At 35.5% G+C, this 13788-nt stretch overlaps 1 protein-coding gene across 1 annotated transcript in view; it reads right to left on the bottom strand.

The window, feature by feature from the left end:
- LOC140162690 (partner of bursicon-like) overlaps positions 1 to 13788 on the bottom strand; it is a 77345-nt gene that overhangs the window by 32102 nt on the left and 31455 nt on the right. The gene's annotated exons all lie outside the window — the stretch shown is intronic.

Raw genomic sequence — 13788 nt, 5'->3', positions numbered from 1 at the left:
ATTTATAATTTATTAGAAGTCTACAACTGCATAATTCTGACCTTTCCTTTATTTGTGTTTGAATCTGAGGAGGGAATTTCACAGGTGTTATTACAGGTGTTATCGTGTGACCTTAGCAACATAATTGTAAAATTATTGATAACTCGATCACGTACTTTCATAAGTCATAGTTTTACCATGCATTCCCAATGAATATTCTCTCCGGAAGCTTAATAATTATATCTCTTCATACAGGGTGTCCTTGAAAAGATTTTACCGTCGGAAACTTAAACTGTTGGGTATTATAAAGCCATAATGTGTGGTTTGCTCCACAGAGACGCCTTCATTTTTTTTCAAATTTCTACTTTTGCATGATTGTACTTAGAGAATAAAAGATAGAATCTTGTCTTTTGCCTAACCAATATTGTGTCATAATGAATGTGCTGGCCAATATTTTGAGTAGTGAATGCCGGCGCAGCCGGTATACGATAAAGTGAAGTACCCAAAAAGAAAGTTTCCGAGGGACATTTCTTTCAGGGACACCCTGTAAACAGTTTCTTAGAACTCGTATTCTACTATAGGTCTTAGTTTAGCCCACAGGAATTTTCTATAATTGTGTTTCTTTAATATCCGCAGTTTAACCCAAAGAAGATGGGCTTCAAAGCTGTTATTTTCAACCTCTTGTGGGTAATGTTAAAATGGAGCAAATGCCCTTCGTTACACGTGTCTTGTCAATAGTTTAGGTATCTGTCCGTTTGGGTATTACCTATTTGTAACAGGATTAACTACCATAGCAATATGTTAAAACAAGTTTTGAATACATCGCCCTGCACTACAAGCAGGTTACATTCATCACCTGTGTTGTCTGTAATCATAGATTGAATACAATACTGCTCTTTTGAAAGATACTAATCTTACAGGTGCGAGTGTTCAGCATGATACGATTTTTCTATAGAATTGCGATCCAGGTCTTTATTCCTACTCTTTAACATACATGGTTCAATGCACATGTAACGCGTGAACATACTAGTGCAGTGCGATATATTCAAAAATTGTTTTAACCTATTGCTATGGAAGTTAATCCTGTTATACATCATCACTTCTACGGCGAATAATATTCAAAGGAGCAAACTACAGGGCATCCATGTATGATGTCGGTTTAATCCGTAAAAATAATGGATGATACATGTATTGGTATGTTTAGGCTAAACATATCAATACCAAAACCAGACCACACAAGAATTAAGTTATTCTTTACCACAATATATCCTAAACAAAGATGTCATGTTAGAACCAGCGGCCAATAGCTGCATCTTTTAGCTCGGATGTAAGACTTCATTCGTTAAAATCGCTCCAGCAATAAAGACATGATGATTCAAAAACACAAAAAGATGCAAATTCCAAAGTTGCAGATTGCTCCATTGCATGCCCTATTGATTTGTGCATAAAGCGTTCTCGAACAAGAGAACTAGAGCAGTGCTTTCCATTGATTACCACATTAAAACTAGCGCCGTGCTTTCCATTGATTACCACATTAAAACTAGCGCCGTGCTTTCCATTGATTACCACATTAAAACTAGCCCCGTGCTTTCCATTGATTACCACATTACAACTAGCGCCGTGCTTTCAATTTATTACCACATTAAAACTAGCGCCGTGCTTTCAATTTATTACCACATTAAAACTAGCGCCGTGCTTTCAATTTATTACCACATTAAAACTAGCGCCGTGCTTTCCATTGATTATAACATAAAAGTACAACTTTTGGCTTCGTTACTTCCTTGGGCTTTAATTCTCAAACAATTTCAACAAACGAGGTCTTTAATTTTGAACTATTTGACTTTCTTTATCATGATATACAGGGGTGAACATAACTGGTACCTTAATTCTATTGCGGTATGTATGCTTGGTTTGTAACATGTATCTAAGACCTCAAGGCACTTGTAAGCAGTAATCACGTTATCACTTATCAGAAGCAGCTTTTCAGTGCAATAGAATTGGTGCTCTGGATTGGTGCATAAAGTGGACTTAATAAGGACATTCATTTAGGATTTTGCCTCCAAAGAAGTGGTGTTTGCCTTGCTACTAAGTGTAACAAGATAATCGTGTAATGTCACGCGTGACTACAATCACTGACAATGTATCGAACATCACTTTACGATAGAAATTTGATAATGGGACACGCTCATCATGCTTTACACTTAAAGGGTAGTATTAAAGTGGATAATGTCAACCCGTATCATATAATTCGTTATGTTATGGATAAAATTGATCAAACAACGCTGACATTTTCAAACACGTGTTATGAAGTAACAATTTAACAGATATAAACGTGTATCGTATATACAATCCCTGATAGTTATACAATGTATAATGCAACGTTGCTTTTTTATTATGCTTCTCAGCAAATAAACATCTCAAAAACAGTAACTAACCCCCCTTAAATAATGGCCATGATTCAAAAATTACAAATCTGTAAATTGCGTTAGAAGCTAAATTTCTTTCTGCGCATTTTGACACCTCATTTGATACGATAGCAAAGAAAACAATAAAACACCGGTCAATTTAATGTAGTGAGGTCCAGATTTGAATGTTGCACTTACAAGCTCTTACATACAATACAAAAACAATCTGATATCATTACACAGATTTCCTTCCATTATACTGAATACAAAATCAATACAATTTACTGCAACTTTCAAATCTTGGGTTACATTGATTTAAATGCACGCTGTGACGTCAATATTTAGTCAATTGCTACAAATGAGGTGTCAAAATGTGTAGAAATAAATTCTTCTTCCAACGCAATTTACAGATTTGTAATACAATCGCCCGTTTTTGATAAATGGTCATTATTTAAGGGGGTTGGTTACTTTTTTTGAGATGTTTATTATCAGTTACATGATTAATCCAGTCATTTTAAAGCAATATTATAACATTTCTGTGAAAATAGGTTAGTATTTATTTTCCATTAGCTTTTACTGTCAGATATATCCCCCTTTAAATTTTGAGCCGAACAAGTGAGGTAAATCAGAGAAAATTGGAGTTTACTACTAGCGCCAATGCATGTTACTCCAGCGGTTGTAATATAGTGCGACCAAAGATACTAAATGCATTGAGTATCTTTGGTGCGACTCTCTGATGTGTATGTCCCGTACGCTGTGTACATACTGTGTTATGTATTATGAACATCGCATACGTATTTTCCATCATAATAATAAAACGACGGTTCCTGCGTTTTATTCAAAATCTCGATTTTTGCAGAGTATCTTTGTTTACTATTACAATCGTATAAAAAAACCAGAATTTAAAATTTTTGAGGGCGTTCTCCTTAGCAAATGTTATAATATGGCTTTATGGGATGATAAAAGACAAGGGCATAAATCTGGTGGGGGACGGGGACACGTCCCCCGGGGGGAGGGGGCAATATCAAATGTTCCCTCCTCCCTCACATTTTGGTCCATTATAAAGTCACAAGCATATGTTGTTTTGTAGAATTGTGAAAAAGTACAAAATGATTGGCAGAGTTGTCTTTAATCACCAGATTTCCTCAAATTTTGCTTGAATTCATGTTAATTTTTGGACATGTTGGATGTGCAAAATGCGCTTTCTACTTTTCAAGTTTTGGTATTACAATAATAGAGTAAATGGTGCACCGAATGGGTTCAATGGGGGCTTCATTTTGACAATTTTCCCCCTCAGACACCCCTACTTTACGCAGGCGCGAAGTGCGACGCTCTCGGGCAGAAGTATATCAATGACTAATAATGGTCATTGTGCCCCCTTAACATAAAAGGATTTACGCCCTGTTGAGTGTCGTGAGGGTGCGGTATTCAGTACCTGCCGACCATGTCGCTATGTGTGGTAGTTTGAATTCTGCGTTAACACAATGCGCCAAAAATGCTTAATAGATTGTTTTTTACGGCACCATGATGCAAGGTCACGTGAGGTATCAGATATTTTTGTGACTTCAAATACTCGCTTGCATTCATTATTTTATATACCTGTCATGCATTTCTTTCGTATGTTTGATAGTAAGTTATAATTTCGACATTACTATAGCAAAAAGACATTCGCTTATCAAATTAGAAGACCTTCGTGGAAAAACAAATCACTGCTGCCTGATGGGATCATAGTAGTTGACCCCACTTCCGCCCGGTCTGACCGCGATTGAGGGCGTTTTTACTCTCTTTAACAGGTTCGATTCACTAGACTTACTCTTTTAGTGGTAACCTCAGGCACATGGGCCGAGTAAGAGTTGATGTGAATTATTCATAACCGATCAATACCTTGCCTCACTTTGTTAAGGGCTGGGGTATGAACGTTTGGACAGTATTTATTTTGGAACATTATAGCACATCAGACATATCGAATTGCATTCTGAATATGAAGAATGTCATTCCGATATCAAATAATTTTGATTTTTTGTTATTTTTTTTATTTAATACACATTTTATGGCAAATCATTAAAAATTGATATTTTTAATATTTAACAGTACTTGAAGTAAACTTTATAAATCTGATGATTTATACTTAAAGTGTATGTAGATGGGATGAAAAGCCGACGATCAATTGAAAATTTTGACCTTTCGTATTGAAAGATATGGATTTTTTTCCCAAAACACAAAAAAAAAATTAGGTCTTTTTGGGAAAAATCCATATCTTCAATATGAAAGGTCAAAATTTTCAAATGACCGTCGGCTTTTCCTCCCTGCTACATACACTTTAAGAATATATCATTAGATTTATATAATTTACTTCGAGGACTGTTATATATCAAAAATTTGAAAAATATCAATTTTTTATAATTTGTCATAAAATTTGTATTATATTGTGATTTTTAAAAATGAAAATTATTTGATATCAGAAAGACATGCTTCGTATTCAGAATGCAATTCGATAGGTCTGAGGTGCTCTCATGTCCCACAAAAAATACTGTCGAAACGCAATAAACGCTCATTTTGGATCCCTTAAGAGCAAGCCAACAAAATTCGTCATAAGTTTGCATTGCTAATACAAAAACCGTGAATTTAGTGTACCCCCTTGCTCATAACATCGCGGAATGATTTAGAATGACGTGCATGGTGATTGTGAACCACCTACGCAAAGTAGGTTTTACGTAATGCGTGACTGACGCATACGGCAAGCCATTGGGGTCATAACGTGCAGATGGCTACGCGCAGCTTATTTAAAGCTACGTGCAGCTGTTTGACCAATCAAAATAGTCAATTCAATCACGTGGTGGGGTCGTTAGCTGCCCGTGGTATAGTGCAAGCTATCCTCTTTCACAATTATTATCTTGTAATTAATTTACGGAATTAGCATAGATAACGAACGGGTAAGGAGGCCAAATCACAGCACGTGTCAAGAGAACATGTTGCTAATGCCTGGCTAAAATGACACAGCATATTTATTTAGTGTTTCCAAGTTTACACCGTGTTTAATAGCATGGTTTAATAAGTAACTTTATACAGGGGATATGAAGGTCAAACAACAACAACTACTACTGATGTAAAGCGCTGTGTAAAGATATTGTAGGGAAAGCGAGGTCACATGCCACTGTAGCTAGTGTAATATGGAGAGAGTAATGGGCTATCATTTTCTGCGGAAGGTGTGGGGGTGGGGGGGGTTTCCTAAATGTACAAAAAGTCGGCGTCAATAAAAGTGCGACCCTCACTATTTTGGCATCAAAAATGTTATGACCCCGGCTCCCACCACCGATACACCTTACCCCCTAAACAGGCTAAAATTGTATTGAAATCGGTCTTTTTGAATACAATAAACACATTATCTGTGGTCATCTTGTGACTCCCTACATTTTGTCATCACCAATTTATGACCCCCTCCCCCTTATTTTTCTTTCCAAAAAAGTATGACCCCCGTATATTTGGGACCCCTTCCGAAGAAAAAGATAGCCCCCTAAATATAGAACAATCATCATTCTGTTCAGATATTACTTGCTGATATACTATAGATATTTTCATTTACAAAAATTGACAACGTAATATTTGTGAGAGAGGGAAATTACGAAACAATGATGATTTTCAGCTCGTATGTAATATTATTGGACGAGGATGTTTACATCAGCTCCACGTGTTTAAAACCGCGAATCTGCATGGTTAATAAGCTGCACGTAACGAGAAAAAAGCTACGCGTAGCAGGCTCCACGTAATGAGCCGCTTAGCTTGCCATAGACGCACGCTTGTGTAACCTATTATTATGCATTGTCGTATATTTTGAAGTCGTAAAATTGAAACGGTATTATCTTATATGTATTTTATTTTATCTATTTGGATTTGTATTTTGATTATATATTTGTATTTGGTTGTATGTGTATGTATGTATATATAATGACTGTATGGTTGATTATATTCTCTCATACCTTTTTGAAGGTAGTTATAGAGTTTAATAAAACTTGTAAACTTGTAAACTTGTGTATTTACGGGAACTTGAGTTGGGAACTTGGTTTATTGACGCGAGCAGTCAAAACCGAATTTCAGGAATTCCACGTATGTCGCCAATTAACAGGGCGCTCGAGTCAATCTGTGCATGGGACTGTCGTTCTTCTCCGAAACCACGGTTGTTTGATGTATATAGAATTGGCTTCATTATTAAGTAAATGCAAACTATAGGTGGCGCTATTTATCATAAATCATATTTCTTCATTTGCAAGGGGTAGGTAATCAATACTGCCATTAATACAGATGGAATAGGTGAAAAAAGCAACAAAGAAATTTTATAAACATATTTCATCACAATATAAAAGTAATTATTTGTATTAAGAGCCTGAAAGAGTAATTTCCAATATCTAAATAGCGCCACCAATCTTGTCATAAAAATATACATTTTATATCCAAAAAGCTTTAAAATATGCTGTGAAAGTGAAAAATGTTGCAAATAAGGAAAAATTAAAGTTGAAAATTATTAACTGTTGCGAGCAAGGACCATATATTTTATTCTTCACAATTTAGTCAGGTAGTTCACTCTTTAGTAAGATCCAAAACACAGTCAACGGGTCTCACCTTTATGTAAACATCACGAAATGTTTATATCGCTGACCCTAATCCTTACCCTAATCCTAAACTCTAAACCCTAACACTAAACTCTAACTCTCAACCTAAAACCAAACCTTACAATTCGTGATAATGCTTACATAAAGTCAAGGGCTGTGTAAATAGAACAATAAGTGTTTTAGATGACATTGAGACGATGTATTATCGTTTGAAAACAAATAATGCCACTTACAATTGCACTCACAAATTGAGTATTAAAAAACAATCATATTATAGGCCCTTCCACAAAACAAATATGAATTGTTAAAAATACCACAAAATCGGTAAATACAATTGGAATTTAAAAATTTACAGCCACTCGCCCACCTAGACTGTTGACTTTGGTAAGAATGTTCGTTCCAAAAAATCGTACAACTATCGTACGTTGAACTGTTCGTACGTTGAGTACGATTTGAAATTACAAGTTGGTACTCTAGGTCGGTAAACATGAGTAAGATTTGATCTTCCCCTAGAGAAGTCCTTTTGTGAGGGCTAAAAAGGACTTCTCTAGGGAAATATCAAATCTTACTCATATCGTACGTTGACTTTAGTGTTATTATGATAACCCCACCCAATTGTCAATTTCTATATGTTAGCACAAAACCTACTTCTATTCGCCAGCTAAGTGTCACCGATTATCACTATTGTCAACTGGATCACGCTTTTGAGTTCTGCACCACGATCGAAATGATCGTAACACAAAGTTTATGGCATATACTACCAATTCCAAAAGGTGCGTGATCCAGTTACCGGGGAGTTATGTAACCCCTTCGCTGGCAAATTTTTACTTTGCGCGTGCGGTTGGCATATCAAATTGTAAAAATTATGTAATTGGCTGTATTGTAAGTTGGAATAATACTACACATATTTTTTTCAGGTTATCCAGAAAAACCTTTTGAAATATCGCCGCAATGCTGATAGCTGCATTGATTGGTCTGGGTCGCTTACACAAACAAATCAAACCAGTTTGAGCACGGAAGTGATATGGAAACTCGCCTGACCCATGATCGGCAAAAAATACTTTCCATGAATTAAGGGGTGGGGTATGAACGTTTGGGCAGTATTTTATGTGGGACATGGGAGCACATCAGACATATCGCGATATAATACACATTTTATGGCAAATGATTAAAAATTGATATTTTTGATATTTAACAGTCCTCGAAGTAAACTTTATAAATTTTGACCTTTCGTATTGAAGATATTGATTTTTTTTCCAAAAACACTAAAAAAAATTAGGTCTTTTGGGGAAAAAAATGTATATCTTCAATATTAAAGGTCAAAATGTTCAATTGATCGTCGGCTTTTCATCCCAGCTACATACACTTTAAGTACATATCATTAGATTGATAAAGTTTACTTCAAGGACTGTTAAATATCAAAAATGTAAAAAATATCAAATTTTAATAATTTGTCATAAAATTTGTATTATATCGCGAATTTCAAAAAATGAAAAATATTTGATATCAGAAGGACATCCCTCGTATTCAGAATGCAATTCGATATATCTGGTGTACTCTCAGCTTCCACAAAAAATACGTGAAAACGTCGCTAAACGTTAATATCAGATCTCTTAAGGGAAAGTGCATTTTAATACAAACGTTGCTCTCCGATCACCTAAAGATGATCGGATAGTAACATTTGTACCGTATTTGTTGTGGGACATGACTGCACATCAAATTGCATTATGAATACGAAGAATATCCTTCTTATATCAAGTGATTTGGATTTTTTGAAATTACATAATTTTATTATTTTTATTATAATACAAATTTCACGGCAAATTATTAAAAATTGTGCCTTGATAGATGAGCATGTTGTGGATCCTAGTGATTACCATATTTATTTATGCAACTAAAGTAGTCTATGTTGATATAATCACCAGCTACATGACTGAAGTACTCTTTGGAAAAAAATATAGATAGTGAGTGGGACTAAAACGATCCGATAAGCCATTTCCATTGATACTTTATTCCGCAAAGAGTGAACTTCACTCAAAAGGAGGGCATTCTGTGTAGGAAGACTCTTAAGAATATTTTTACTGTCAAATAATATGCTTGCACTGACTTGCTTAGCGATCGATGCATATCATACCTTTTATTATAATCGAGTGATAATGGTCTCATATCAGGGGGCGCAGTTCGTTAGTTTCATTCAATACTGAAAGCATAAAACTTGACCTTACGTGTAATGGAATAAGTGTTTTAACCAAAACGTTCAAAAAATCTTTCCATGTATCATGTACACCAACACATTCAAAAATCTTTCTATGTATGTGCAAATATATTGGCGTCGAAGAGCACGTATTGTTTCCTATCTGGGTCACTAATTCTTTAGCCTATAAGCAACCAAGGTATAGGAACCTCATAGTCAAAGGCAAGGCTCATTATTGACTGGAAATTACATGACGTATTCATTACAGTCATGAAGTGTGTGTGTGCGCTTTATTTTGTTATCAATAAGTAAACAAGCTCCTTTCGGGCAGAACGACTCGTGTGTAATTGAACTACGGAATGAGAAATTGTGGGTTCGAACCCTGGTAGAATCTTCATAATTTTCTTTACTCGTTTGTTAAATAAGAGGAAATAATATCAAGCGGGAGGAAGCGTCAGCGACGAAACCGGAGGTTTCTCATACCTGAGTCCAATGTTAGAGAAAAATGTATGTGGTTACATTAAAAAAATATCAGCATATTCTATTATCTACTCCAGAGATACCTTTATTAATTTGCCTGGACCTTTGGATGCATTGAATCAGGTGTTAGCATTTACTTTGAAAAATCAATATAACAGGGCTGCAGTACTATAGGGTCCACAACTTATACGTTCCCCCTAATACTTCTTAAAATAAGTCAAAAAATATTTTACGAAATGTAAAAATGTAAAAAACTTTTGTATAGCCATATTTTGTTTTACACATGTGGACCAATTTGTAGAGTCACACATCATTGCCTTCAATCACAATGGTTAATTGTGTGAAAAAAGGCCGTTTATAAAGATGCACCTGAGTGCATAGCAGTCAGGTTTTCTTTAACAAACACATGAATAGACCTGGTTGACTGTATTGATTGAGAGTTGAATCCTATGGACTCAAATGCAACTTTTAGCACTGTTTAAAACGGTTTCTTTTTTTACATAATGAACCATTGTGACTGAACGCAATGACGTGTGACGCTATAATTTGGTCCGTATGTGTAAAACAAATAAGGCTACCCATACCTTTTTACATGTTTGCATTTCATCAAATATTTTTCGATTTATTCTAAAAAGTATTTAGGGGGGAACTTAAAACTTGTGGACCCTATAGTTTTCATTCCGCTCCAGCATCTCCAGTGAACATGAACATTTCAATTTCATACCCAGTAAAATATGCATGAGGTGTCACGGGACTTGGAACAGATAATAATGCACATGGATAAGTACGATTTCTCAAACATTATCCCACTTTATTTTCATATGCTTAGTCTACTGGTCTAGATCCTATAAGTAAAATAAGATCTCACCATAAAAAGACTAAATCACATCTGACGTCAGGACAAACGCCCGCCGTGATTGGTTGCCGACCTGCGCAGTACGGCATATTCTGTCTAGTTGTCAGAATTTCAGACGCGAACTAATCTTTTTATCAAATTTGACCTGATTCCACTCACGATTTAGGGTCAAATATGACTAGAAATATCCAGTGAGATCCTATTCTACTTGGCATATTTTCAATGCGACTACTAGACCTTTTTAAGAGTGAACGAACAGTATAATTTTCATGATAAAACCTATTAAATACGTAATACATTATATAGATCACTCTATACTCACAATAATTTACGAGGTAATACTAATTTCCTTTCCTTTTATCTCGTAAACGTCCCGGGTTAAACGTTCACTTAATTTTAAAGAATGTATATTATTTTTGCATAATTTCCCTATATATATTTAAAGAGTACAAATACAAAGACAAATTAGTTCTTTTAACTATTAAAATATTAAAACTCATTTTGAAACCCACACAAACCACTTTTTTTTCGCATTTCATTTTTAATGTAAAACACGGAATGGTATTGTTTAACTTTCCGATAGCTCTCATCAAAGGTAAATCTAACGTCAACTCAGTGATTACACCCTACGGCCAACATCGGCCGGCCAGTCACTGGGGAATGGCAAAATCTCACGTACAACACGGAGATGATAATCATCTGTAAAGAGGCAATGCATCGGTTAACCCTTTTCATCTATATCAGTTTGCAATAGCTTTAAACTGTATTAAGTTTTTGAAAATTTTGGGAATATACTATATACTTGAAATTTATTCATATGATTGCAAATACGTTTTCTTCTTAAAGTATAGCGCTAATAGCACAACCAAGGATCAGTGGCGGCGAAACGGGGGGGGGGGGGTTGTGGCCATGGGAAAACCCGGTGGGAAAATACCCCTAGTTATCAATCTTCCCCCTAGTCCCCCCACCAAGAATTACGAAAATGTCCACTTTTGCGCTTAATTTGTTGATTTTGCCTCCCCTGAAATTCTGTTCCCCCCCTCACAAGCCCCCTCACCCTCCCGCGAAAAATTCTTGGCGCCGGCACTGCTAGGAATAACCCTACACAGATTTTGCTTAGTATGACAAAGTGGTAAAAAAGTTACTACTGCATGCGGCGTTTGAATCAACGATTAATACAATTTTGTCACTTCGCGTTAAACATGTATGAGGTGAAATTCCTGGGGGAAGCTTAATGCAAATAAATGATCAATTTGGGGCAATCAAACATAATTAGATACTTCAGTCGGTTGTCAGATTTAAATGTTTGTATAATGGTTAATTGAATTGCCTTTTAAACATTCGGGGATTTTAAAGTTCGGGCTTTTTAATATGACTTGGGATTTGTGAATTATGTTACGATTATAAATCAATCACACTTTTTTTAAAACAATGTGGGTGATTAATTGATTATAGAAACCATAAGTAAATGTTACTCTTCACTTTAAAAGTTTACCGTTTAATTTTTAAATCATCTTGCTCGGGTTTCCGTGTGGGTTTTAATTCTATTGACGCGGGTGTCGACTGCAGCTGCACGCGACAAGTTTCTTTCTTTTTAAAATTAAAAAAAATCAGAATCGTACATTATAATGGCCATAATTTGGAATCAGGATGAAAAAAGCATAAAAATGAGTGCAAACAAACCCGGTATTCGTTCGGTGGTTCTTAAGATAGCTCTTGATATTCCGAGAAAATATCTCAAAACTTGGACTTTTTTATGTTGAAGCCCATGGCGAGCACGCAGAGCTTTAATATGATAAAAATAAAAGTAGCTTCGTTCTATCGTAAATATGTATGGTATTATTGTCAGGATTTTATTATGTAATCGAAAATATCGGAATACAAATATTACGAATCGTATTTGACTCAAGGCCAAAATCACCTTTTACCCGAAGTCACAAGAATGCACAACACATATACACTGTTTGATTAAGGGCTGGGGTATGAGCGACCTTGAAGTTCCGGTATCTGGAGAGGGGAAGCAATGAGTTACCCCAAATCACAGCGGCAGGTAGTGACTGGGCCGCCGAGTGCTAATATATATTTATTTTGGAAGGTTCGTGTTTGTTTTAAATTTTGGGGTGTTTTTCCAAAATTTGATATTTTTGTTCATATTTCAAAAAGCGACATGCCAAAGACAACTCTTTGGGCACATAGTTTGTTATTGTTATTGCAGTTCTTTTCCACATACCTACGTTAACATTCGATTTCGTGATTTACTAATATTATATATTTTATGACTGCAATTTGGCGTTTTCAGTGCGTTTTACACGTATCATGAAATTAACGCAAATATCTAGTCACGCTGCTTTTAGAATTTTTACCTGATCGTCGGCTTTTGCAGGCAACAGAATGCAGATTGGCTCACGATAGATGTCGTATTCCTCTATGTGGTTCACTCATTGATAAAATGAGTTTGCATTCCTTGTAACAACACACACATTGCCGTCTGGAAACCGGGTCTGGTACTGATTTTGGGACAGCCAATAGACTTCAGCGCCGTATCAAATCTCATAAAAACCACACGACTGACGACTATGTGTTTATGTTTCCCGCACGAAAGCTTGTGTCTACATCTATTATTATACTTCTTTGGAAACGTTGACCTTTGACCATTCTTTGTATAACGCCCTGATATGACCTTGATATGTTCGCTTGATTGGGTACGTTATAGCATCCATTTCATTGAGGTGTTAGGACTTGGTCAGTATAATACTTGCAGGGATACAATAGTTTAACATGGTGTGTGAGCATGGTGAAAGACTCATTATTGATTAGGCGCGGACATATTAAAGGCACAGGTCCTTTGCGTGTATAGCAGAAAATTATAATAGAATGTGTGAATAGAATGTTTGGAATTTTGCAACTAAAATACTAACTGCCTTCTGCATTATGTATTTATTTATTTATTTAGGCCTATGCCTATTTATTTATTTATTTATATTTATTTGGAATATTAGTTAGTAGGCCTAGTTAGTAATATTCCATGATAGGCCTACGTCGGTTTATTATTGATTGTTGATAACTTGACAACTTGATTGATTGATCGATTGATAGTCATTTCACATTATATTCCTAGTTTATAGGCCAATTTGAATAGCATCGTACATTAGATAAATAGACCTATCAGTATTGATTTATTCTATTCAGCAATATCAAGGATTACTATCAAACTTCTCATAGCTGATTGTCAGTTGGCTCAGTGGTAACGCAGTAGGTTTTACAACA

The sequence above is a fragment of the Amphiura filiformis genome, chromosome 10 (genome assembly GCF_039555335.1).
Source record: "Amphiura filiformis chromosome 10, Afil_fr2py, whole genome shotgun sequence".
Classification (NCBI taxonomy): Eukaryota; Metazoa; Echinodermata; class Ophiuroidea; order Amphilepidida; family Amphiuridae; genus Amphiura; species Amphiura filiformis.
This window is presented reverse-complemented; position numbering and strand designations above follow the sequence as displayed.